The sequence below is a fragment of the Egretta garzetta genome, unplaced genomic scaffold, assembly GCF_000687185.1.
Source record: "Egretta garzetta isolate BGI_Z169 unplaced genomic scaffold, ASM68718v1 scaffold383, whole genome shotgun sequence".
NCBI lineage: Eukaryota > Metazoa > Chordata > Aves > Pelecaniformes > Ardeidae > Egretta > Egretta garzetta.
In genome coordinates, this window is record NW_009259100.1 from 1,216,159 (window position 1) to 1,221,739 (window position 5,581).

At 41.5% G+C, this 5,581-nt stretch overlaps 1 pseudogene; it reads left to right on the forward strand.

The window, feature by feature from the left end:
• The first annotated feature begins 4,506 nt into the window (after positions 1-4,506).
• Positions 4,507-4,661, forward strand: LOC118451916 (annotated as a pseudogene).
• The last annotated feature ends 920 nt before the right edge of the window (positions 4,662-5,581 follow it).

Consider the following 5,581-nt stretch of genomic DNA (forward strand, 5'->3'; position numbering starts at 1 on the left):
ATTGTCCTCCATGTGCCTGGTGAGCACACTCAGGATGAACCTCTCCATAATCTTCCCCGGTACCGAGGTCAGGCTGACAGGTCTGTAGTTCCCCGGATCCTCCTTCCGGCCCTTCTTGAAGATAGGTGTCACATTTGCCAACCTCCAGTCATCTGGGACCTCCCCTGCTATCCAGGACTGCTGATAAATGATGGAGAGTTATGTTAGTTTTATCTATAAGGTAATTCCAATAAAGATTTAAGCAGGAAGGGTTCTGGTAAAGCCTATCTGGTTAAAACTTCATGGTTTGGCATTATGATTTCTTTCTGATGCAAACAAATATGAGTTTTCACTTATTAAGCAAGGAGACAAAGCCTTGTGACTGGAATGCAGATCATAAGGTTGGGCTGTTTTGACATCACAGATTTTTGTGACACATGAATAAAGTCACTACAACTATTAGGGTTTTTGATAGAAGATTTATGAGGGACTTGCAATCTAACAAAGTTGCCAATATAATCGCTGAACTGTTTAGTTTAATAATTGAAAGATACCCCAAATAAGTCAGAATACAGATACAGAAAAATTGGATTTACTGTAGTAAAGTCATCTTATGCTACCAAGCAAAATAGCACACACAAACAATCTTTTTTTATTATCTCCTTCACATTTCTAAGCATGAACTTTTAATAAGAGAGAATATTACCTGTACATCTTTGTTTCTGTCTGCAATTTTCTTTAACAATTTTAGCATGACAGATCAGAACCAACCTTGGGAGAAAAAAAAATTAAAATAAATTTTAAAAAGCAAACAAAGCAACAAAGACATTAAGTTTTATTCCTAGAATCAGCCCTAGCAAGGAAATTTGCTCTGAGATACCCACTCTGTCTGATGCTGAGAAGTACATAGCCTCAGGGCTGGGAATTTTTCAGTTTGAAAATGCAGTGGTGGTTTTTATTCTCAGTAATACAGTTCATCCAGCTGTTCTCTATCTGAGGAATACTTTAGAGTACAATAGCCCCTACATCTGACTAAATCAGTGTAAAAGTTGAAGTAATGGGACACCTCCTTAATGAGAAAAGCTACAATCCCAAGGTTTGATCTAGTATCTAAATTATTACTCACAAAATAATTAGCCACCGAGACTTTTGGAGTCTATCCAGCACTGTAGCTTTCCAGAGAGAGATCTGATAATTCTCTTGTCTTGCTGTTTTTTTAATGTTTTCCTTCTTACAGTTATTAATTGCTTATAATTGACTATGGCATTCAGATCCCATTTGATCAGTACCTTTATTGTTTATTGCCCTAGAATAGCTTACCTCCTTAGATGAGAGAGCACGAGTCACTGTTAGCCATTTTCTGCTTTACCCATATCCTGACTATTATCTCTATTGTCTCAATTCAGTTATGAGCAGCTTGAGACAAATGCCAAACCTTATCTACAAACAAAAGTTTAGGTTTTATTAAGTCAAGTTGCTACCATGGCCACGCTTATGTGTTGAAGCATAAGATATTCTCCAGAGGCAGAGATATAAAAATAAAAATAATGTAATGCCAACATGTTTTCAGCTTGTGGACTGTAGGTCTAGATGCCTGCACAACTTCAGAAGCCTCAGTCAGGGGCACTGTGAGGTGCCTGCACGGAGCCTCACGCATCTTCAAACCCTTTGAGCAGCCTGCGAGATTTGGGGTTGTTTTTTTCAAATGGTGCTTAAGAGTGATTAAATCTCTTGAGGGGGACTCCTGATAACCAAGATTTTTTTTTTTTTTAAGAAAGAACTTATCAGCAAATTGTAGCACAATTTCCAACATTCTAAATGGTCAAATCTTCAAATTAAAGATATAGTCACAATAAACACTAGCTTAGCAGTGTATGGAGAGAGATTCGAGTTTTATCCACTCAGTGTTTCTTTCACGGCTATTCATCTCCTTTCTCCCTTTCCCCACAGGAAGTGTACAGTAAGAGCTTTCTGTAGTTTACTGTTAGGATTTAAATTCACTTTCTGTTGCTCTCCCTTCTTTCATTTTAATATTTTCCCTCTAGAGGATGTGCTAGCTCTGACTCCAACCAGTGGATTTTCCATTTCAAAGGCGACCTTTGCTTCCCTATGTTTTCATCATCTTCTCTCCACCTTCCCATCACTTTCCAGGTCTCTTAACTCCCAACATTTCCACCTCACCCAATGACATTGCTCATCAGCTAAACACATCTCTCTAGGACATATTTTCTTTTAGCCTTTCCCCTGCAGTGACCCTCAAACCTCAGGGCCAGGCTGCAGGGCCACCAGGGTGATGCAGCACACTCCCTCTTCAACCATCCCTGTCCCAGTCCCCAGCACGGAGAGGTGGACCAGGGACAATGACCTGGGTCAGCCACAGCCTGGCCACCCCTAGGCCCCAAGAAGGACCTTCAATCTAAAGACAGAAAGCCCCTGACAAAGCTTCTCACAGGTTTCAGGCACAGCTCTTTTTCATATTAAAAAAAAAAATTAAAAAAAATAAAATAAAAAAAAAATAAAAAAATAAAAAATAAAAAATAAAAAAATAAAAAAATAAAAAAATAAAAAAATAAAAAACCCCACACAATCATAGAAATCAGAGTTGGAGAAGATACATCAGCTTTCCCCGTACTAACATAATTATTTTCCCTATTGTAAATGTAAGAAGCTTCTTTGATGAAACCTCAGAGTTTTTCACTTGGGTTTGTCTGGGGGTGCTAAATAAGTAACATACAATGCCTTGCCTCCAATAAAACCTAGAGGTGACCCTAAATTAAAATTCAAAGTCAGTATTGTCATAAGTTCTATGTAGAATGAGACAAATAAATGCTGACAAATTACAGGACAAAAAAAAAAAAAAAAAAAAAAAAATCAATTGTCACTGTCAGCCCTACTGTCATTGATGCTGTTTTCAAAATGACCCTGATTAGCCTGAAGTTTCAATCAAATTACCTAGATGGTTACACAGTTAAGAAATATTTATCATCTTTTAATTGAATCGATTAAGGAGCAGGTTTACTGCAATTCACCTCTAAGAAGCCTACCCAAAAACTGTTTAAAAATTAACATTGAGACCATCAAACCAGCATGTCATGCTGTAACATGTTCTGCTCTTCAAGCATGCTACCATGCGTAGAGTGGGGCTATCCCTCCTTTAAAGTTACAGAACATTAAGAAGTTTACAACTTTTTCTCTGGAAAAACAAACTTTTCACTAAGATTTATTATCCCCTATTTTTTCCTAGCCCTTAAATTTTTACTTCAGGTGTTGATCTAGGTTCAAATACATCCACTCATTTCCCACTCTCGTCTTTTCATTATAAACCACATTATCTGCCACTTCACTCTGCCCATTTCCCCACTCCAAAAAAGTTTCCATATTTCTGCCCCTCTCCTCTCTGGAGCACAGAAACTTCCCAGTGTCAAGCTGCCAACTCACAGGTACAAACCACTGGACTATAGTTTCCCATAAGGAAAAACTTGTCCAAAAAATTCTGTAGGTTTCAAAAAGCTCTGTGCTTCTATAAATGCAACAAATCAAACAGAAAATCAAGTGAAATATACTGAAGTTATCTCCGATGCTGAAGGAATGTTCCTGTGTCTGCTGGTTAACGAAGTAGCAAGACTACTGCTGGAACTGAAGATGTATGTTGTTCAATGTGGGGTTACAATCTAAACCGCATTTAAGAGGGAACAAAGTCAGTAACGTTGTTATTACATCTTCCCATGTGCTCAGCTTCATCCTTCACAGTGTGAAATTCTGCTGTTTAAGTAATCACTACCAGGACAAGTACCCCCAAAGGAAAAAAAAACACAGTATCAGTTTGAGAAGGTTTACAAGGACCACAACATCTGTCTCAGCTGTGCAAGTAAAGTAGCAGCCTACAGCTGATAGGGTGAGATTTTTAAATCTTGGCATCAAATACCAGATTATGTTTATACCCATTTTTTTTTTCTTACTTAAGCAATAGCCTGATACAAGCAGAAGCTAATGGCATAAGTAATTTATGCAGTGATCTTGCAGACCTTTAACATTAAAGCTAGTTCCATTAGTTCAGTCAAACCCCAAGACAGTGCTGCTGCGTAATGCCGTGTGACAGGGTGTAAAGTCACAGAAACTGCATTTACGGAAGCGCCAGTGAACTCAATGCCAGCATTTCCTCCTCAGGTGTAAGGGCCTCAAGCGTGTTCCCCCTCATGGGCTATGGGGCTGGCTCAGAGCCAGCACAGCCCAGGGCAGCCCCATCCCACCAGGGCCATGGGGACAGGTTCCCCAACAGCGCTTGCATGGCAGGGAGCCTGCAGCCAGGGCCTACCCCTGTCTGGAGGAGCAGCTTTCAGCTGAGCCTCCCCTCCCATGCTCGGTCCCTGCCTGAGCTGCAACCCTGTCACGCCACAGCCCTGCTCCAGGCCCACTCAGGGCCCCCCCCAACCCCAGCCTGGCCTCAGGGAGGTGCCCGATGCCTGGGGCTGCCTCCCAGGCCCCCCAGCCCACCCTGCTCCCTGGCCAGGACAGGGGGACAGGCCCTGGCTTACCTGGCAGGGGAGACACCATGATCAGGCAGGTGGTTTTCCCAGGGCAAGGCTCATCCTCTGCACTCTGAGTGTGCTGACCCCTGCAATTTCCCCAAATGTGGGAAACTCAACTTTTTGTTGTTGTTGTTTTTTTTAAAAAATAAAAAAAAAAGGACAAAGCCAGACTCTTTGCAGTGGTGCCCAGTGACAGGACAAGGGGCAACGGGTACCAACTGAAACATAAGAGGTTCCAGTTGAATATGAGAAAAAAATTCTTTACTTTGAGGGTGACGGAGCACTGGAACAGGCTGTCCAGGGGGGTTGTGGAGTCTCCTTTTCTGGAGATATTCAAAGCCCGCCTGGACAAAGTCCTGTGTAACATGCTCTAGGAGAGCCTGCTTTAGCAGGGGGGTTGGACTAGATGATCTCTCGAGGTCCCTTCCAAGCCTTGCCGTTCTGCGATTCTGTCACCCCTGCCACAGGGAGGCCCTGATGCCCCCCAGCCCTCCTTGCACCATACCCAGTGTTCACAGCCACACAGCAGTCCGGGTTCAGTTTTGGGTTTGGTTTTTTTTTGTTTGTTTAAGATTTATATTGCCAACAAAATTAAAGTCTGTCACTTTCATTTCATATCAGGCTCATATGATACTTACTGGCCAAGATCATCTCCATTCAATCAAATTATTTGAACTGTCATTTCTCAGTATTGCAAATAAAATCAGTAACTGACTGGAATGAACACAGTGGTTTTGAATTAGTAAACCAAATAATATAAGTGGATGAAAACTTTGTGGGATAACACTTATCTCAGCTCCACTGATAAATACATTAGCCTCCATCCATCCCCAGAAACTTCACAGACACTTTTTGGAAAACTAGACAAAGGGGTTGTTTCAGGGAGGGGGGAGGGGGGATGTATTCTTCCTTTCTATAAAAAAAAAAAACCTATTTCAACAGAATCAATGCATTTTACTAACAAGCACTTATGAGAGTAACTGAAGAACAGCCAGGGACCCAGCACCCCAGGTATTCATCTGTGGCTCAGGGGGGACCCAGCCACAAGTCCCTCAGCAGCTCATTTTAGACCA